This window comes from Bubalus bubalis, chromosome 5 (genome assembly GCF_019923935.1).
Source record: "Bubalus bubalis isolate 160015118507 breed Murrah chromosome 5, NDDB_SH_1, whole genome shotgun sequence".
In the NCBI taxonomy this organism is placed as follows: Eukaryota; Metazoa; Chordata; class Mammalia; order Artiodactyla; family Bovidae; genus Bubalus; species Bubalus bubalis.
Window position 1 is genome coordinate 36719333 of NC_059161.1, and position 22385 is coordinate 36741717.

The 22385-nt window shown below is 49.6% G+C and overlaps 1 long non-coding RNA gene across 1 annotated transcript; it reads right to left on the reverse strand.

Annotated features, from left to right (window-relative positions):
* Positions 1 to 1652: 1652 nt before the first annotated feature.
* LOC123333693 lies at positions 1653 to 16682 on the reverse strand. The gene is made up of 2 exons (XR_006551142.2): positions 3011 to 16682; positions 1653 to 1992 (listed from the first exon to the last, which is right to left on the reverse strand). It is a non-coding gene; the product is annotated as an uncharacterized LOC123333693 (long non-coding RNA).
* Between the last annotated feature and the right edge of the window lie 5703 nt (positions 16683 to 22385).

Consider the following 22385-nt stretch of genomic DNA (forward strand, 5'->3'; position numbering starts at 1 on the left):
GATGGCTTCTATATTAAAAGTTAATAGTTTCATCTCTTCTCTCCTATTTGGATTCCATGTTTTAGCAGTGACTTCAAATAGAAAAAGACAATCCTTAAAGTTTGTCATTTAGAGACAGGATAATCTGTGATTTCTGTGCATTATGGAAATTAGACTAAGGCCTGATGCTCTGTTCTGGAATGATGCCTCAGGATCCTGGGGATGGAGTGACGAGGTACCAGCCTGAGCAATTACTACAGAAACACCAAAGGGGCACAGGGCACCTCTTAGTTAAAGAGTCCAAGGACCTATGTATTTGGCTGTTTACTTTGGCAATTCCAGTTCCAGCAAAGGATGGATTTGTCCATAGTGGCTCCAGGTAATGTCCAGAGAGAGACGCAGGGGATGAAGAGCGAGGGAACCCCTCCTTCCTCTGTGTAGGCATATCATTTATTTGTGAGTTTCAAACAATAAATGGGGCTCTGGCGAACTCATGTCTAATGAAAACAAGGCAGCTCCTAGGATGGCAGGCACACTTAGGCAGGATGGGACCAGGGAGCTGGGGGATCCAGGGGGCCAGAGTGGCAGGATCCCCCTTTGAATGTGTGTACTGGGACCAGCAGACTGCAAGTGCATCTCATCTGTACCCTGAGCCCACAACTCACACTGACCAGGGGAGCCCCTGACTGCATCTAGTGGGGTGAGAGGTTTTCCCAAGGATCCAGCAGCTGCTGCTATAAGAGGCCTCTGGGGAGCAAAACTCCCCCAATGCCCCCTAGTCCCTGGGCATCCCTACTAGCACCCTGTCTGGTGTAGGGCATGGACTAGGTGCTGAATTAAAGCTTTCATTTTGACCAGATTCCTCACCACACCCACCAATTTTAACCACTGATCCTGGGGGGAGAGAGCCCCAGAAAAGAGTGGCAAAGATTATTTCCTTCCCACCTGCCCCCCCTCCCTTAAATGTATAAAGGCTACAGTTATTTTGTACATGTTCAAGTGCAGGCTGGTCAGACAGAAAAAGTAAGAAATTTAGTTTTAAATATTCCAGGAAATCTCAATTTAAATTACATCAGTTCTTATCTGGGCCTCAGTTTCTGATCTGGAAAATGAGATTGTACTACAATGAACTTTCCCTAACGTATGATTCAGAGAGGGGACAATTCAGGTTCCTGTTGGGTTTTAAGAGCTGTGTAGGGTCCCTGTGGTCATACAGACAAATTAGGGAACAAAATGACCTTGCAGTTCATTTGTTGAAAGGACCCTTAATTATTGCCTCACCTCAGAGGCACCATCTGATGCTTCACCTAAAGAAAGTGTGTTTTTAAGGGCACTGGTTTTGTGGATGTGTTTAAATATAAATGTAATACATATGTGTGCATGCATACATACATACATATATATATGTATACATACACACATGTTTTTGTTTTCAATAAACTTTAACTTTTGGAATAATTTTAGATTTACAGAAAAGTTGGAAAGAGAATTCCCTCATATTCTTCACTCAGTTTCCTCTAAATGTTAACATTTTACACAACCATTATCAAAACTTAGAAATTAACATTGGTAAATGTTAAAAGATCTTTCTAGGGTTTCACCAGTTTCTGTACTCATGTCTTTCTTCTATTCCAGGATCCAATCGAGGACACCACACAGCATTTAGTCAAATATATGTTGTAACTTTTTATTTTGAAATAACCATAGATTTACAGAAAATTGCAAAAAACAAAACAAAACAAAACAAAAAAACAGAGACATCCTATGTACTTTTGAGTCAGTTTCTCTCAGTAACTGTAGGACAATACTGAAACTAGGAAATGGATATTACTGATCCACAGAACTTATTAAATATATAGGCTGACATATATATATTTAAGTGATTTTTTTGGTTTTTTGTTTTTTTGGCCTCACCTCATGTCACGCGGGATCCGAGTTCCCTGACCATGATCCAACCTGCACCTCCAGCCTTAGAAGCACAGAGTCTTAGCCACTGGACCACCAGAGAAACACCTGCATATACATTTTAACCAAATATATGTTTTAACCTCTACTTTGCCTCAGTCAAGAAGAACAGATACTTTCCCCAAAAACATAAAACTTGCATTTAACTCTACCTGCCTCCAAACTAAAGTCCAGTCATGAAGTTCTTGGTCCCTCTCTCCAACCCACCAGCTACAAACTAGGATTTGCCCATTCATTCCCAAAGAAGTGCACTCTGCCCCAGGGCCGGACATGCTCAACTTAAGGACCCTGAACTCCCCAAGTTCAAGGCCAATGTGCATGCATGCATGTGTGTGTGCGTGCACGCAGGTATGTTTGTATGGGTGAGAGAGACAGACAGAGACAGGGAAGTAGCCCTCTTTACCAGTCTATTTTAAACTCACTCCTGTGAAGCCAACACCACCCCCTCACATCTCCACAGGAGAGGAGATAAAGAACTAGATGAATATCCAAGTACATGTCTTCTGTCACCATCAGATATAAAGATGACAGAAATATTCTATCCATCCGTTCTAAAGACTACAGGAGTAAATTCAACTGCCATGAAGACATCAGTTTTATCCGAGACCCAAATGGAACCAGAGACAACCTGATCTTTGTTTCCTGAATGATCATCCAGGGATGTCTACAGGTGACCTCTATCTGAGACAGGTCACAGATAAGTGACCTCTATGTGAGAAACAGATCATGTTTCTGTGCTGACATAACTGTGCACGTGTTAGTCGCTAAGTCGTGTCAGACTGACTCTTTGTGATCCCATGGACTGTAGCCCGCCAGGCTCCCCTGTCCGTGGAATTCTTCAGGCAAGAATACTGGAGTAGGTTGCCTGATCCCCTTCTCCAGGGGATCTTCCCGACCCAGGGATCAAACCCAGGTATCCTATACTGCAGGCGGATTCATTACCACTGGGCCACCAAGGATGCTCCTTGCCAGCATAACTAAAAGCAAAGCTAGACAGGAAAAGGCTACTTTGCAAATGATTTTACCTGAACTCAAATTAACAGTCTAGTTAAATCATAATCCAAACCTGTGGTCCCTTTGGGCTTCCTTGGTGGCTCACATGGTAAAGAATCCATCTGCAACGCAGGAGACCTTGGTTCGATCCTTAGGTCAGGAAGATCCCCTGGAGAAGGGAATGCAACCCAGTCCAGTACTCTTGGCTGGAGAATTCCATGGACAGAGGAGTCTGGTCCCTTTATTTGAGAAGTTCAAGCCCCCAAATCAGTTGGTGGTTGGAGAAGGCAGAGGCATTCTTTACTTCAGCCTAAAACTGGGGGAAAAAATGTAAAGACTTTGGCTTATAATCGATCCCAAATGCTGTCTCGGTCAGAACTCCCGTGAGGGCTCTGGGCTGGCTCTGTCACTGCAGCCGGCATCCCAGGCACGCAATGGCCCTGCTGCAGCCCACACAGGCTCTGGGGAGCAGAGAGGAACTGCAGCCAGGCGGCCACAGGCATGGCCAGTGCAGTGTGCATGACAAAGGGATCCTCTCTGAAGCCAGCCCGCTGAGCAGAGGAGGACCGGACCATTCCCACGGGAACAGATCTGGCTGCCTGCTTTGCTTTCCAGCAATCAGAGAAAGGGGACTGGCTTAGCCTGGAGGAGGGGCTATCAGGCAGAGTGTGTCAAGGCCAAGGTTCAATTTCAAATCCCAGAAAACCATTCTAAGGCCCTTCTGACTCTTACAAAGTGGTCAGAATGGAAATAGTCTCCTCTCCCTTCCAGAGTTTAGAAGCACAAAGAAAGACAAGACAGAGCTAAGAGATGGGGTCCAGTTGGGTGGGCATGAGCAGGGGAGGGGCCCTGGGCAGTGGCTGGAGGGGGAGCAGCAGACGACACGCAGAGGTTGCAGGAGGGCCGGTCACAGTAGGTGCTGTCCTCAACTGCATCAACAGTATCCATCGCTTCATAGACCCTGGAGGCTTGTCTTACTTTAGTCACTGGGGTCAGAGGAGTCAGCCACTGGCATGTGGCTTTGCCTCTGGGATTCAGGTGAATTCCTATAAGCACTATATGGGAGAACAATGGGGAAAATCAGCGGGACAGTGAACTGGGGAACTCACCACTCAGTGTCAGCAAGTAGATAGCAACAGCAGGAAGGCAAGGACCCCAAGCTGGTTTGGCAGGCTCTGGGGACACACAGGGCCTGTCTTGCTGTTGGGTTATCCCGGGCTTGCTGGAGGCCATGGGGTGTGCCTGGTGATCCAAGACTTGGAAAAGCCACTGCTGTCTTGGCTCTCCATCCTTTGGTGGCTTGGATCCAGTTCCTGTTGCCATGGTAATCTGGCAGGCCTCACAGCTCGCTGGACCCAAAGCTGGCATCGGTAGGTGGAACTGGTGGGACCCGGAGAACCACACTCTCATCTCAGCTGAGCTCCCTTGGGGCAACCCTTCTTATCAGACACTAGTGCAGAAAACACCACCAGATTCTCCTCCCCATCAACTTCCTGGGCCTGGCTTCAGATGAAAAGAAAAACTCTCCCCAAGGCAGACACATCTCCTAATGCTCACACAGGTACCTTCTCTGAAGCATATGATTGCATTTGAAATTTGCTTCATGCAGGGAGGGAGAGAGAGTAGAGGGTGTTCACATTCAAATCACTCGGCAAAGGGGGTCCCCACAGGTCAGTGACACCATCCCAGGCCCATCTCTAATGACACGAGCCTGCAGTTAGGAGTACAGAGTTCTGAGCCAGATTGCTTGGCTCCCCTTTCTATCAACTGCATCCTTTGTTACTTTTAAAATTTATTATTATTGTTGTTTTCAGCTACACTATGTGGCTTGTGGGATCTTAGTTGCCCAGCCAGGGATTAAACCTGTGCCCCCTGCAGTGGAATCACAGAGCCCTAACCACTGTACCACCAGGAAGTCCCATCCTGTGTTACTTTTGCTCTTGGTACTTCTGTTTCTTCTCTGAAAGGCAGGGTAACAACAGATTCTTGCTCCTGAGATAATACATAAGCCCTAGGATGCAGGGCTTCATACATAGTAAGTGCTCCATAAACATTGGCGATTATCATTCCTACGTGCAAATTCCTCCTAGCCAGAAACCATCCATGGCCCAGCCTGTGCACCTTTTTCCTCCACCAGTTATAAGCAGGCAGCTCCAGGGGCCCAAGAGTTTGCTTCCCCAGCAGCCCTTACCAGCTGCCATGGCAGGGCAAAGCCTCCGACATCCTGTCCCAGCATCCCATGATGGTTCAAGTGTCTTGCCCCTTTCTTCCCTCCTGGGCCCACAACGTGCAGCACTTCTAGGGCAGTATACTTGCTGATTGCTTCCTGCATTATTACTCACAACAACCAGCTAAGACACTGCCAAAGAAACACTCACAGCTGGCCCCGCCGATGACAGGGGGCAGGCCTGTCCTGCCTCTGCTTGAAACCTGCAGAGAAAGAAATGGGGAGGGGAGGAAAGAGGATGGAGGAGAAAGCTGAGATTGCAAAGACCCCAGCAGGGCTGGCCCATGACCCACACTGATCAGGAGGAAAAATAAGCCAGCGCTTCCCTGGATGAGAAGTTAGAAAATGACAATAGTTTAAAATTCATGGGGACTTTCCTGGTGGCCCAGTGGTTGAGAATCCACCTTGCAACCCAGGGGATGTGGGTTTGATTCACGGGGGCAGGGAACTAAGATCCCACATGACCTGGGGGGCAGCTAAGCCCAAACGCTCCAATAAGAGAAGCCCTTGTCCTGCAACAAAGACCCAGGGCAGCCAAAAAAAAAAAAAGCAAGCAACAAAATAAAGCAGCAGTGACTGCTCCCAGATCCCAGGCACGGTCTGGAGTGGATCCATCAGAGTTCTGACAAAGGAGATATGGATGAAGATTTATGTCAAGGAGTGGACTCATGTGCTCACAGGGGCTGTTAGGCCAGGCTGAAGTCTGCAGGGCAGCCTAGCAAGCTGGAGACTCCTGGGCCAGAGCAGACACTGCCATCCAACCACAGAATTTCTTCCTCTTGGGTCCCAGCTGGATTCTTAAGGCCTTCAACTGACTAGATGAGGCCCACCAACTCTCCTGGATGATCTTCAATCAGAGTCAGCTGATGGTGGATGACGACCCACCTGCAAAACGTCACAGCAGCACCTAGTGTCTGGCTGGGTTCCTGGGTCCCACAGCCTGCTCACGCAGACGCCTCCAACTGACCATCACAGAGAGGCAGCCTGAAGATTGCGTGACTCATGGCTTTGGATGCAGACCACCCAAGGTGTGTGTGGGGGGACATGCAGCGGGAGTTCTCTACCCCAGCAAGGGAAATCCCAGAAACCTGCGTTCCAGGCAAGGGGGTACAGAGGAAGGCAGCTCCCCAGCCAGAGGAATCTCTCTGCCCGAGAAGAGAAAGCCCCTGGGAGGGTGTCCCACACACATGCTGCAGGAGGAGGGCACACAGGCTTATCCCTTCTTGGCTACAAAATGTCCAGTGGGGCTGATGGAATGACTGCTTACCTCAGTCTTCTGCCCCCAAACAGGTGAACACGTCTGTATGCTAACAAAGCAAGGCAGGGGACTTCTGGTGGTCTGGCTAAGACTCTGCTCCCAATGCAGGGGGCCCAGGTTTGATCCCTGGTCAGGGAATTAGACCCCACATGCCACAACCAAAGATGCCACGTGCTACAGTGAAGATCAAAGATCCTGCGTGCCACAACTAAGACCCAGTGCAGCCAAAGAAATAAAGATTAAAAAAAAATAAAATAAAAGCAAGTCAGGCGTTATCTTTTAGTGTGGGAAAATGCCCCAAATATGTCCAGTTTTACCCCAAAAGTAAGTCCTGGCAGAACACTTTCATCAGGTTAGAGCACCAGTTTTCCTGTGTGTAAGCATCGGTTTTCCTGAGTTGCCTGGGAGCTTGGAAAGGGGCAGATTCCCAGCCCTACAGTGGAGCTTCTGATCCAGCAGGTCTGGGAAGGGGCCAAAGGCACTTCCTGCAGCGACCATACCCTCCCGTGAGCACAGGAACAAGAGGGGTCTGAGTCTCCCCTTCCCTTGACTCCCAGCCTAGGCCAGCCCAGGCAGAGGACCCTGGAAACTGGAAGCAGAGGCAGGCTTCCCACTGTGAAGATGACTACATGCAGATCAAGGGGCAGCGGCACGCCTGGCCAGTGTGGGCGCTCTCCGGCTGCAGTCCCGAGTGTGGCTCTGCCACTACCGAGGGTGGGAGGGCTGTGCATTTCGTGGGGACAGGGCATGTCTTCATCCCTGGCACAGGTCCAGAGCAGGTGTCACAGGGTGTGGGAAGGATGGAGACGAGGGGCCTGTCAGATCCGGGTCCAGCCCACCCTCAGGCTCAGAAACAGTCTGGAAGAAAAGATGCCTCAATGACTTCCATGGTGGTCCTGCAGTTGGGACTTAGAGATTTCAGTGTCCAGGTCTGGGTTCGATTCCTGGTGGGGGGGGCACTAAGACCCTACAAGCAGCTCAGGACAGCAACCCTCCAAAAGAAAGATGGCTCCAAAAAGCAAGATGTGGGGCTGGGGGTATCTAAGCCAGCCCCGCCCCCTGATTTCCATGCAGAACCCCATTTTCTGAATCTAGGCAGCAACTTTGATGAAGAGGTCTACCTAGGGAGGCTGCCTCACTCCCCTCCTCCCGTCCCCACCCCAGGCGCCACGGCTGATCAGTCAGGGCTTTCAGATGGAGAGGACAATCTTCCAGAGAGAGGAGGCCAGGACCTGAGGAACAATCTTTCCCATCAGAGACAGGAGGCTAGCGTGAATAATCAGTCAGTGCCTCAAATCTGACTGCATTCCATGAAATCTACAAAACACACCAAGTTAGCAGTCTTTCACGGAATCAGACTTTACTGGAAAGTCACGACCCATGTGAACATACTTTTTCAATGTACTTTCCTTTCTACTGAAACGCTTTGGTCCACTTGCCAGGTGAGCTTCTGCTGCATTAACACAAGATGTTTAAAAGGCCTGGAGTTCCGCTCAGAGCTGTGATGATACTTCTCTTCTCCTTGTGTGTGTGCTAAGTTGCTTCAGTCGTATCCTGCTGTTTGTGACCCCTATGGACTGTAGCCCACCAGGCTCCTCTGTCCATGGGATTCTCCAGGCAAGAATACTGGCGTGGGTTGCCATGCCCTCCTCCAGGGGATCTTCCCAACCCCAGGATCAAACCCACGTCTCCTGCACTGGCAGGCGGGTTCTTTGCCACTAGTGCCACCTGGGAAGCCCTTCTCTTCTTACAGGGGCCCTTTTGAGCCCCAAGCCCGATACATCTTGCTATAGAGCTAGAGCTGCCGGCCCAAGGAACCAGGAATACAAGAAAATACAGGGAACCAGAATACAAGAAAATCAGAAGTCATCTTCACCAGGGGCGTTTTAAGTTCCTAGCACTTAAATTTTAAGCATTAAAGAAAAAGTGGATTCTGAGAACAAGGCTCTTGAATGTCACCATTCCTGGGAAAGCAGGACCCGTTCTCCATCCACGGAGATGTGGAAATTCACTCAGGAAGCCTTCCTAATTCCACAGTGCATCTTTCAGAAAGCATGAATGTCCCCTTCATGAACCCATAACATATTACTTTCAATGGGTGCTGAAGACTCAATGGGGAGGATGTCCTAGGTCTTGGGAGACTCCTGGTAAGAGAGAGAGATATGGGGAGGAAATCACAGACGTGCAAAATCATAACTGTGAGCAGTTCTGAACCATAGGAACAAGTGCTTTGTAAGAGCCCGGCCTGGTGGCACAAGCAAGGTACTCAAAGAGTCACGGCTTTGCGTCACACACTCCTCTGCAAAGCTTTGCAAGGAATCCAAGACATTTCATACCAACCATAAGTGTCCTCTTGCATTTCAAAGTGATGTCAAAAGTGGGAGGAAGGATTTCCCTAGTGGTCCACTGGTTAAGAATCGCCCTGCCAATGCAGGAGACAGGTTTGATCCCTGGTCAGGGAAGATTCCACATGCCTTGGAGCAACTAGGCCTGCACACCACAACTACTGAGCCTGTGCCCCAGAGCCTGTGCCCCACAACGAGAAGCTACCACAATGAGAAGTCCGCACACCGCAGCTAGAGAATAGCCCCTGCTCACAGCTATAGAAGAGCCCAAGCAGCCACAGAGACCTAGCACAGTCAAAAATAAATAAATAAATAAATAAATTTTAAAAGGAGAAAAGCTCGAACTCTTAAAAACCACTGGCCCAGATGTTTAAGGAAGAGGGCCTCCTAGGAGGTAAAAGGCTAAGTGTGGATACCATGATTATCTAAACTGCTCTTGCATTAAGAACTGCGTATTGAAAAAAATACATGTGTTTTGGGAGCAAGAGTTACTGCCCCCAAATCAGTCACAGATCTGAATAAATGTAAATTTTTGATGTGGCAATATGGCCCCAAATTCACACCCTCTCTCCACCTACTCATAGACTCTGATTTGATGCAGTTTATCTACCCTCCTCTCCTGGTCACATGGGCCTCAAGAATTCCATCACAGTAACCCCCTCCTCCTTGCCACTGATTGGCTGGGGCTGGACAGGGGGCATTGGGAAAAGTTTCCTCACTTACAATAAGAGACCCCAGGAAGAGTTAGGCAGGAGGTGAGCTGGTGGGAGACAAGTCAGTATGTGGAGGATGGCAGAGCAAAAATAGGGACAAAGTCTTAACTCCTTGACCTTGTTGAGTCCTGGATACATAACCCATCACAAAACTCCTCTATCTCTGCACTTATGTTTTATAAAAATTTTAATGTTCTGATCATTTGTTATTTTGAGTAGTGTTTTCTCCTACTTACAGAAGAAGGAATCCTAACCGATATATCCCATAATCTAAGCAATTTGAACACCACAAATTACCTTGGAATTAAAAATGAAAAAAAAAAAAAAAAAAAAAGGGCAAACCACTTAACAAAAAATGTTATGTTACAAAAGCTTCAGCAGCAGAAGCAGCTTCTGTGTCCTCTCCCTGCAAAGTGCAAGGGCAATTTGAGACAAACGTGGCATCTGCTCTGAGCACCTGGGTGATGTTCCCGGATATTGGCAGATAGAGGAGGGCATGGACCGCAGAGAGGAAGCAATGCATAAGTTCAATTTATGCCGTACAGGACAAAATCAGTCCCCATTTCCGGCTGAGAGTCCTGGCTTTGTTCTTCAGATCTGTGCTTTTCCCTGCCTGCCCTCAAGCCAGAACCACTCCCCCGTCCCACCTCAAAGACTAAGGGGACAACTTCTGGGCTAAATAAAATGTGGGTGAAAACCTGGACACTGGCTCTCACAAGTCTAGTCCACCTTAGCAGGAGAGGTGATGTGAAACTTCAAACAATTTCAAAATAAAACTCTGCCCAAGGGCCGTAATGTAAGTTTGAGTTTTGGAAGGAGCCCAGCACCCTTCATGCTTCTGAGCTGAGACTCGGCGTGAGGCAGCTCAGCCCAAATCCGCTTGTTGTTGTTTAGTCAGTAACTGTGTCCAAATCTTTGTGACCCCATGAACTATAGCCCGCCAGGCTCCTCTGTCCACGGGATTTCCCAAGCAAGAATACTGGAGTGGGTTGCCATTTCCTTCTCTAGGGGATCTTCCCAATCCAAGGACTGAACCCACGTATCCTGCATTGGCAGGCGGATTCTTTACCTGTGAGCCACCTGGGAAGCCCAAGGAGCCTGGATGCTGAATGGCAAATCAGGAAGGCAAGGTCCAGAAACGAGAGATTTTTTTTTTTGTAACTGTGAATGAGGAGCCTGTGGAAGGAAGGCTTTGTTGTGGTTAGGTGGGCTGTTTTCCTTTTCCATAAGGAGGATTTAAGGGCTCCTGTGGTGGCTCAGAGGTAAATAATCCACCACGGATTCTATCCCTGGGTCTGGAAATCTCATGGACAGAATAGTCCATGGGGTTGCAAAGAGTCAGACATGACTGAGTGACTGAACAACAGCAACAACAACAATCTAGGCTCCGTAAGAAACCTGCTTTTCAGAACCAAGGACCAGACAATTAGATGTGTTTTTATGAGGCCAAGGCCAAGTTTCCCACATACAAACACGGCAAGTACTCTCCAAAGAAACTCATGATTTCTCTTGAAAATCTCAAAGGCTTTCTTTTCCCCCAAGTCATAAGTGTTGCCTGAAGTTGACAGTGAACTAAACCAGCAGAAAAGATAAAAAGATGGATTACCTGGTTTGTGGGCTGAGGGAGGACCAGGGATGGGACCCTCAGCTGTGGCCCCGAAGCCACTGGACTCGCTCCACCTGTCCGACCTGCCGGGCTCGCCTCCACCTCTGGGCCTGGGCTCGCTGCCAGTGCCCAGGCCCTGCCTTAGGTGTGCATTCACCTGCAGAGAGGTGCTGGCACCCAGGGTCCCCTCCCCTCTCTGCCTCCACCGTGTGACCTACTCCCACCACCTGCCCAGCCTCTCAAGCACTGGAACATCCCTCTGAGTCACCTGGATCCTAAATCTACAGCTGGTGGAGAAAAAAACAAAAGGGGAGAGGAAGAAGGGAGGAGGAGAGAAGAAAAACCCAGCCCCCACACCCGCCAACAGTGCCCCGGTGATGGGTAGAGGTGGAGCCAGGTGGGACCAGGAGCCTGGGCAAGACCTTCGCGGGGATCGTCAGGGTCAAATTCCAGGGCTGCTCTTTTCCACTGGGTGGCTATTCTGGGAAAGTAGCTTTCAGCCAGCCGCTGACAGATTGGCTACCACAGAGGCTGGAATCCGGAAAACTCAGAGCTAGCACAGGTAAGGGCAGGGAGAACAGCCCCAGGGAATAAAGGGTGCCCCTGAAACTCCGCTCTGAGTGCACACAGACCCACTCACCCCTCTTGGTCCCAGCCCTTCAGGAAGCATCCCTGGGCGCCTGGAGTACTGACTGTCTGGTTTGAGAGAGGAGGTCCTGGCTTCATGTGCTAACCGGGGGTGGATGGGCACATGTTGGCGGGGCTGGTGGCATCTGGTACAGCCGGCTAGCGTCCTGCCATCCAGGATGAAGGGCCCTTGGCAGCCAGATCTAGCTTCTGGTCCCTTCTGTTCTCTGGCCAGTCCAGCCCAAGTCAATAGCAAGCATGGAGCTCTCCACACAGGCTGAATGTGAGGCCACAGGTGGCGCCAGGGGGGTGGGCCTGGGCATCCCAACTGCTGTTCAAGTTCAGTTGCGTGCTTCAGAGGTAGCCAATCGAGCCGAGCCTCGGGGAGCCACAGCAGAACAGAAGCACCGATGCCGGAGAGGAGAGCTGTGGGCACACGAGATCTTCCGATAACTAGAGTTTTCAAGTGCAAGGCAGGTGTTAAGATCTAAAGCCCCCACTTGGAAACCAGAACCGATTTCCCTAAGGAGTCAGTGAGGCAGGAAAAGGAGCCCAAGAGAGGACCAGTCAGAACCCAGCCTTCTTTCTCGGGGTTACAGCCTCGCTCACCAAGTGGGTAGAAGGCGTGGTCTCTGACCTCAGGATTGCATCAGTCCTCAGGGCTACATTGAGCTTTGTGCAGCCCCACCTCAAAGGCAGTAGCTTTCTCAGGGCCTCAAGAGGAGCCCCCAAAAGGCCAGGCCTTGCCCAAGGGTCCTGATGCACAGCAGTGGGTGCACTCTGGGTGGGTGGATCCACCTGGAACCTGTCTCTCCTTCCCCCTTCTTCCTCCTCATCCTCCCCCTCCCGGCTCCTCCTCCCCAGCCAGTCCTAGGTCAGAGGCCTTAAGAAAATCCCCCAAGCACTGGCCAACTCCAGACCGCTCTGGCCCTTAGATCATCTGCTAGTCACTGGGCTAAGACCCAAATGAATGGGAGAAAAATGCTTGGCGATTTCAGAAAACTGAACTGCAAGGGTGCTCACAGTAAAATCTTCAGCAGGAGCCTCGTGTGTCCTTGAATGCTGGAGGCAAGGGCTTCAGAAGCAGAGCTAAAAGAGAAGTGTCTGCCTCCAATTTAGCAGACGAGAATCTTTTAGATTTACGTACAGAGTCCCATGATAAGTCATTTGGGATCCCCCAACGTAGGAAGGCTCTTGTGGTTAGAGCTGGGTGAGTCAACGAAACAAACAAATGAGCTCGATGAGGTCAGCCTTTTGGAAAAGGAACAAAGAAAACTGCACCCAAGTGAGAAGCAGCTCATGATGCCAAGGCAGTGATCACTGGAAGCCCAATCCGAGTTCTCGAGTCCAGGGGCTCTCAGTAGGGGCAAGTCTGTCCCCCGGGGGACATCTGGCAACGTATGGAGACCTTTTTGGTGGTCACGAGCAGAGATGGAGATGCTACTGGTAACGAGTGGGTACAGGCCAGGCAAACTGATGCCATCTCACTGCACAGGACAGACCCACAGCAGAGAATGAACTGCCCCAAATATCAACAATGCTGGGACTGGGAAACAGTTCTAATACCACAAAAAAGACTTTCCTCTCTTCTTTAAAAGTCCTGGACAAATGGTCACCTTTAATCACTGGACATGTCCTCAGCCCAGAGGGCCACCTGCTACCTGCCAGGCTAGGTGATCACGGGTCAGTATCTTTGCAGGCAGATCTACGTACAGACCCCAGCTTGAGCAAGCTGCCTGGCTGCCCCAGCCCAAGGGTCCCCATCCTCAGAACTGACTCCTGCTGTGCAGCTGCAGAGACCTCCCAGTGAAGCCATGGAGAGGGAGTGGTGGCAGTCCTCATGGTCACAGCACACAACCTCACCGGTGACAGGTGCTTCCCGGGCATCAACGACCTTTCACATACTTTGTCACGCCCAAATAAATAAGAGCCCTGCCCATTAAAGCAGTCTTTCTGCGTTCCTGACCTTCCTGGCCAGTGAGACACCCAGGAGCCACACGTCCAAGGGTGCAGAGGGATGGGGACCTCACAGGAAGGCAGGGGACCGAGGGAAGCTGGGAGCTGAGAAGCTCGAGCCCCCCATCCTGAGCTGAGTCCAGCCAGACTCCATCCTCTGCCTCTGCAGACAGGCTGAGGGTTGGGAGTACCTGAGTAGCAATTACCAGTCACCTGGTGAGCCCCCAGAGACTGGAGCTGGGCTGATCACCCGGCATCTGGGGGTGACCCTGGTTCTGAGCTGCAGACCCCACAATCGAGGGTCTGGATATGAGTCCAGCAGAGACAGAGGCTCATCACACTCCTGGAGGTTTTTCTACCGCGATGCTCAGTCAACAGTCAACGGAAACCATCCTGAGGGCTGGGTGGGTGTGAAGGACCAAGCCCAGGCTGACAGTGGCCGCCTTCAGGGAGTGGGGAGGCCCAACCCACTAACTTCATCTACCTCAGAACTGCTTGACTGTTCTTTTTAAAACAGTTTTTTAAAAAATTATTTTGAGGTGGACCATTTTTAAACTCTTTATTGAATCTGTTACAATTAACACTTCTGTGTTTCAGTTTTTGGCCAGGAGGCACGTGGGATCTTAGCTCCCGGACCAGGGGTCAAACCTCTGCCCCCTGCATTGGCAGGCGAAGTCTTAACCACTGGACCCCGTCAGGGAAGTTCCTGAACTGTTTGACATTTTATGAGCATTACTATTAATTTTATAATTTTAAAAGAACATGAAAAACGATGACTGAGAGCTGAATATCTGGTGTCCAGGCCCTCTTTTGTGGGAACACACTTTGCCTGCTCAGGGCTCTCTGCACGGCCGTCTTGCAGGGACTCTGGACCCCGGGCGCCAGATCCCAGAGAGCTGCCCTGGCGAGACTCTGAGAAGACCACAGAGAAAGGGCAGAGGCAGTGAGGGAGGGCAGCTCTCTTCTGACAACTGCAGGGAACAAAGACGGCCCAGCCAGGCCAGCAGCCTGGGTGGGAAGGAGGCTGAGGACGCGACACCCCACGTCTCCTGCGACACTCCCTGAGCAGTTGACTGTCACCATGATGGTCTGAAAGACCATCCAAGTCCAAAGACCAAATGGATCCAAGACGAGGTTCTGGATCCATTGCTCACCCCGAGGTCCACAATGCGGAGGAAAGCTGTGCTCGGTTAAAATGTGTCTCCCACACCCCATTCCACCCCTGCCCCCCTCACACCTCTAGGCTCAGTGTCTCTCCTCACCCAGTCTGCTCGCAACTGGAACAAGGCCCAGACTCCCTGAAATGCCATTTTGACCTTCATGCACCCCACTTCAGACCCACGGAGCCCGAGCTCTGGTTCTTCCAGGTCCAATCGGTTTCCAGCCCGAAACCAGCGCTGTCAGCGCCGCCCAGCCCCTCACTCCTCTCCAACCCCCAGTTCTGGGGTGAAAGCGCCCGCACAGCAAGCCGCTGACAAAATGAAAAGACAGCCTACTGAATGGGAGAAAATTTGCAACTGACACAACCAATAAGGAGTTAATGGCCAAACTATATAAATAGCTCATCTAGCTAAAAAAACACATACAATTAAAAATGGGCAGAAGACATGAATAGATAACTTTTCTGAAGACACACAGATGGTCAACAGGCACATGAAAAGATGCCCCACATCACTATCATCAGAGAAATACAAATCAAATCCCCAGGCAAGAGATACCACCTCATACCTGTCAGAATGGCTATCAAAAAGATTACAGATAACAAATATTGGCGAGGATGTGGAGAAAAAGGAACTCTTGCACACTGTTGGTGAGAATGCAAACTGGGGTAGCTATTATGGAAAACAGTATGAAGCTTCCTCAAAAGAGATAGAAATAGAACTATCATAAGATCAAGCAAGTCCACTCCTGGGTATATATACCCCCAAACCGAAAAACACTAATTCAAAAAAATACATGCACCCCAATGTTCCTAGCAGCATCATTTGCAATAGCCAGGATGCGGAAGCAACCCAAAAGTCCATCAACAGATGAACAGATAAAGAAAATGTGGTGTATAAACATATAATGGAATACTACTCAGCCATAAGAAAGAATGCAATTTTTCCCATTTTGCAACAACACAAATGGACCTAGGGGGTATTATGCTTGGTGAAGGAAGTCAGACTGAGAAAGACAAATATTGTATGTCATCATTTACATGTGGAATCTAAAAAATAAGCAAATGAATATAACAAAAAAGAAGCAGACTCATAGATATAAACTAGTGGTTAACATTGGGGAGAAGGGGGAGGGGGCAAGATGGGGGAGGGGACTAAGAGTTACAAATTACTATGTAAACAAGTTACAGAGATATATTATACAGCACAGGGAATATAATCAGTATTTTACAATAACTTTAAATGGAGTATAATATATAAGAATTCTGAATCACTATATTGTATATCAGAAACTAACATAATATTGTACACCAACTATACCTCAATAATAAAATTATTTTAAAAACTAAAAAAAAAAGAATATACAGGTGCGAAGGCAAACAGCACCAGTATTCCCAGTGGGTTAAAAGGAAAAGTCACTCCGATGCTATAGCAATGCTGCCCTATTGGTTTCCATAAGGAGGGAGCAGCTCCCTGAAGACCCAGTCTGGGATCTGGACTCTGGAAGTTAACTGGGGGTCTGGGTCGCAGTGGGGAGAGTGGAAGAGATACAGAAGCCAAGCAGACATTAATTCACTGCTCTGGGCAGTAAATTAATGGAGGAACCTACTCCGTGCCCCCCACCCCCACGCCCAGAGAGAAAGCTCAGGATCGAGGTTGTTTCTGAGGCCGGGCAGGAGAACTCAGTGAACCAACATGGTCAGACAGCTCACCCACCACACCACCTGTGTTTGCCCAGTGTGTCCGACTCTTTGCAACCCCATGGACAGGCTCCTCTGTCCACGGGATGTCCCAGACAGGAATACTGGAGTGAGTTTCCATTTCCTATTCCAGGGGATCTTCCCAACCCAGGGTTAGCTCTGTGCTGTGCTGTACTTAGCCACTCAGTTGTGTCTGACTCTTTGTGACCTGATGGACTGTAGCCTGCCAGGTTCCTCTGTCCATGGGGCTTCTCCAGGCAAGAATACTGGAGTGGGTTGCCATGTCCTCCTCCAGGGGATCTTCCCAACCCAGGGATCAAATCCAGGTCTCCCACATTACAGGCAGATTCTTTACTCTTTGAGCCACTAGGGAAGCCAAGGATTAGGTCAAGGCTGGCCAAATAGGAATTATAAAGGAGGGATGTTTGTGGACCCCAGTCCATCCACTCTGCTCTTGTCCCCACATATTAATGGCTCACTTTTCACCTACGCCCCCAAACTATGCCTGATCCCTGACCACTGAGCTAATAACCCTGTCGTTAAAAGAATCAGACATGCTGAGAGGCAAACTGGCTGGCTGGGCAGGAAACTCAGCCCATTCAGGGGATTTTGCATCTGAGTATAGAATAAATTTGCTGTTTGGCTTAAGCCAAAAGAATGAAGCTCTAATTTGTAAATTTCAGCCACAAACCAGCTCTCTCAAGGAGACTGGGTCTTGGTGGCAGGGAAGGGTGAGCGTTCCCTGAGATTACACACCAGAACCTTCTGCTCACCCTTCTGCAGGCTCTCCTGCCTCCATGCCTTGCTGGCCAGCCTCTCTGTCTTGGGCACCCTCTTTCCAGCTTCAGCAAATGACTTTACATGTCCTTCAAGTCTTAGCCAGCCCTCCTCTCCTGGGGGAGGCATGGTACCTGCCCTGGCTGTAGGCTCCCCCGTCCACCCCAAGCATCATCCATCAGCACCCTCAGCCTGCTCTCAGAGTCAGAGTTTGCATGCTCCACTTGTTAACGACCAGGCTGGGCTGCAGGTGCATTGGCTGTACATGAGGAGGCACGACACAGGTGATGCAGGAGATGAGAAAGTGTTTCAAGAACTTTAAGTGTAAGGAATTGTTTACACGTTAGATCCTCTGAGCGCACCTAATCGGCAAGTTAACGGTGATTTGGACTCTTCAGAAGTTTGTTAGTTTGGTGCCTGAAACCAGGAATGCTGCAGCCCAAAGGAACCAGTCAGTCAGCCCGGGCAGGTGCACTGACCCAGACGGGTCAGAGGTAGTGGGTGGGGGGCTGGGGGTGGTCCACTTAGCTGAGTGCCCATGCTCAGAGCAGACCTCAGACATCCAGAAATGCCCCCGGGACTGTGAGAGAATATATTGCTGTTGTTTTAAGCCATCCAGTTTGTGGTCATTCGTTACAGCAGCCGCAGGACACTCATATGTCCCTGGGGTCATCAGTGAACTCACTGCAACAGGAAGAGGGAGGGGGCCAGGGCTTGTGGTTGAGAAGAGGCCCCCGAGCAGCCTGAACTCCTGCCCTTCCTCAGGATGTACTGTCACCCCAATACTGTGCATTTTCTGTTAATCAATACTTTCCTTGGATAAACCTAGTTACCCCAACTTTACAGCTAGCTGAAATTCAAAATCAAGTAAGTGATATGACTAATATTAAATGAAAGCAGTGAATCAAAGTTTTGTTTTCAAATGACACCCACGCCTGATTTTGGGGTGGGGGCAGGATTGTCCTTGAGATCCACTTATCAGCTCATTCTTTAATCTGCCTACAATGCGGGAGACCCGGGTTTGATCCCTGGGTTGGGAAGATCCCCTGGAGAAGGGAATGGCAACCCACTCCAGTATTCTTGCCTGGGGAATTCCATGGACAGAGGGGCCTGGCAGGCTACAGTCCATGGGGTCGCAAAGAGTCGGATACCTGAGTGACTAACACTTTACACACAATGCTAATCAGATATAGGGGGGTTTCATGCCCCACAGTAATTTAGAAGCAGCCACTCAGACGGCAGGAAAAGGTTCGCTGAAATTGGATTCACTGGAGAAACCAAGCAGAGACAAATGAGGGGTGCAGAGCAGAAGAAGTGGAGATGCTCCAAGACACACTCGCCAACACTTAAAAAGAGCACAGGGAGCACAGCTCCGGGCTCGGTGAAGACCTAGAGGGGTGGGAAGGGGTGGGGGTGAAAGAGAGGTTCAAGAGGGAGGGGATATGTGTACACATATAGCTGATTCACTTTTCTCTACAGCAGAAACTAATGCAACATTGTAAAACAATTATACTACAATTTAAAAAATGAATAAAAAATAAAAGAGCCAGGGGCCCTGAGGCCGGGGCCTTCAGGCCATGATTCCATACTACACAGCACAGCCTTGCATCTTCAGAGTGATGATCTGGCTAACAGAAGGTAAAATGGTATTTATTCTGCTTTAAGAAACATACTGTTCCCTTTGTCCGCCTGTCCCCACAGTGAACTCCAGGCTGGTCCCCCCGCCCACGTTCCCAGGCAGAGGGCATCCCACCCTCTCCTCTTGTTAACTCTGCCCTGGATTCAGTGAGGGGACTGGTGAAGAGCTGAGCACATGACCCAGAAGGGGCTCACCAAGCGAGCCGGGATCAGGGACACATAAATGGATGGATAAAGGAACAAGAAGAGATGGGTGAACTTCAGATTTTGATTAAATGTCTGAATTCCTCCCTGGGCTTGGCCCTTCTCTCTGCTGACTCTGCCTCAAACTCCCGCGGCTCCATTTCTCTTTCAGAAAATTCCTGGGACCATTTAACCATGGAAACAGCCATGACGATATGAATGGCCCAGAGGGCAGGTCCTCAAAATCCAGGGGGATCAGGAAAAAATGTCAGAAATGCTGCTGGTGTCCTAACTTAAAAAAAATTGTAAATAGCTGGCATGACAAGAAACTATGAGGACAAAAGGCCCACAAATAGAATTAGAAATGGTTGTGGGGGACTTCCCTGGTGGTCCAGTGGCTAAGACTCCAAGTTCCCAATGCAGGGGGCTTCAGTTCAGTCCCTGGTTGGGAAACTAGATTTCACATCCTGCAGCTAAAGATCCCACATGCCCCAACAAAGACCTGGGGCAGCCAAATAAATAAAATAAGTACTTTTTAAAAAAGAAAGAAATGGTGGTGGACAGATCCCTCAGGGCCCATGAGGGTGGCTTCTTGGTGGCCCTAATGCCATCTTCTCCCCTTGGGTGTGGATGGGACCTGGGACTTACTTCTGATTGCGAGAAGAGGGCTAAGGTGGTGGATCATGGACCTTAAAAGTGCCTTCACACCATCCGGGTTCTGGGATGCCCTGAAGTCTTTCCCACATTGTGGGGGTGGGGGAAGCAGCAGAGTGATCACAGCTGCAGACTGAGTCATGCTACCTGCACTCAAGCCATAACCACACTTGTGCCAGGGAGGTAAACCCTGCTAAGCCTCAGTTTCCCCATATGTAAAATGGGTACAATAGTAGCTTCCTCACAGCCTTGCTGTAAGGATTAAATAAGGTAATATTTGAAAAGTGCTTAGCACAGCATCTGGCATGCAGTAAGCACTCAACAAATGTTTGCTATTGGTGCATTACTTATTCACCTTCTGTTGGCCTGGCTGGACCATAAAGGCCACGTGGGCAGCAATGGTCTGTCTTGCCCGCTGTGGCACATAGCCTTGAACATGGGGTGGATCACGGAGTACGTGTGAACCATACCATCCTCTGTGAGGCAGGCAGGACGGGAATGTTTTTATTCCAAGAAAGTGAGTTGAGAGATGTTAAATTCTTGCCCCAAAGCACCGAGGAAATGGAGGGTAAAACAAGGACCGTCTGGATCCTAAACAATGTTCTTTCTATTTCTCCACCGCCTTCAGCACGCCTTCTAACAAAGTTAATTTGACACATATTTAAGGATAAGTGCTAGCCTGTAGTACAGTAATTAGGCTTAAATGGAAACAATTCACATAAATGAACATAATTAGCACTGTGTGTACACACTCGAGCTTGCATTTCTGGAAGTGTTTGGGAGAAGGTGTGATTCTCTAGTAAAGAGGAGAGACTGAGAGGCTGGGAAGGGTTTGCTGTCTTTTTTTTTTTTTTTAATTTGGTGTAGGAGGATGTGGCTGAGGAGTGGCGTGAAGGGAAGTTTCTGAAGTATTCTGGGGTTAAATGGCTTTTGAGGGGATGGGACAGTCCTCAGTGTGGGGGCCAAGGTGGTGGTGGGGTTTCTGGAGACATATCAGGCCCCAAGGTGCAGACTCGGTCTGAAATATTACTCTGGGTCCGTCCTCCCTTCTCCCCTGCTAAAAGTCTACCACAGCCGCCCGCTTACCCTAGCAGGGTCTCTCTACATCCCAGCCCACATTCCTCCACTGGCTCGGCCCCTGATCAGGGAGGTGGGCGTTAGTGGCAAGAAGACAGCCAGGTGGTCCCTAGGTGAAGGAAATTCAACACAGGCCCCCAGCCAGCTGTTTCTCTGCACATTATGAAGAAGTGTTTCTCTGCATCTCCAGGTTGGAGGCAAGGCTTTGAATTTGCTTGGGGTTTGGGCAGGTAATTCTGGGAACTAGCTTGCGGTGATCCAGGGGGAGGAACTGCTCCGTGGCTGATGTCATGGGCCAGGTTTAAACCTGCTTCACCCCATCACAGGTGGTGGGTTTCCTAATCAAAGGGGGTTACAACGGCAGTAGTCACCCACTTTCAAGCCTAGTTTAAATAATTTTGTTGTGAGATGATGTGACAACCTCAGAAAATGTTTTACCGTCAGGTTTAGGAATCAATTCGGCTCAAGTCAACTAACACCCCTCCTCCAGTGTGGACGTCCCTCCCCCACTACAGTCAGGCCAGCTCTTTCGCCTCTGCGTGGAACCTCCCTTTCCTCTGCCCACTTTCCCATCTACTGAGTGTCGAAACTCCACTTTCCTCATAGGAAGCTGCGATCAGCCTGGGGCTGATCTGCCAAGTGGAGGATGGGCCAGTCCAGAGGAGGTGATGGCAATTGGGCAGGAGCTGCCCAGACTGGTGCTAAGCTGAGGCAGGGAGGCCGGCAGCAGTGACTCAGCATCACTGGCAGGAAGGGACAAGACGAGCATCAAATGACGGGGCAGTAGAGGTCAGGACTAGACTGGTTGACCATAGACGCCATTTATGGGAGCTGCTGGAGCTCGGTTACCGCTCCGGTGCATGTGTGCTAAGTTGCTTCAGTCATGTCCAACTCTTTGTGACTATGGACTGTAGCCCCCCAGGCTCCTCTGTCCATGGGATTTCCCAGGCAAGAATACTGGAGTGGGTTGCCACGCCCTTCTCCAGGGGATCTTCCCCACTCAGGGATCGAACCCTCATCTCTTACGTCTCCTGCATTGGCAGGCGGGTGCTTTACCACTAGCGCCACCTGGGAAGCCCATTACCACCCGCCCACAGCCAAGGATATAAAGGATATGGGAGCAGAGAGTATTCTTTCTGCATCCACCCAAGGCATTCTGCTCCACTTAAATCTCTGCAACACTAGTTAACAACAACAAAAAGGAAAGCAGCAATTTTGGGGAAGGGGAAGAAAGGGATATCTGCAATGCAAAAATCTAACAAACAAAAAACTTCAAAAACCTCACTACATTCTATCAGTGTAGAGGAAGTTTCTTCTGATTTAGTCAAAGATTAAACATGCTTGATACCTAACAGCCACCACAGTGCCCTGCTGCATGGCTGATGTACATTATCTAATTGATTTTACACCATGAAGTAGGTCCTAACACAAGCTCAGCTTTACAGATGAGGAACCAAAACCCAGGCAGGTTAAGTTGTATTTGCAGATTCATGCAGCCAATGACAGAGATGGGCCTGGCAGGCAAGT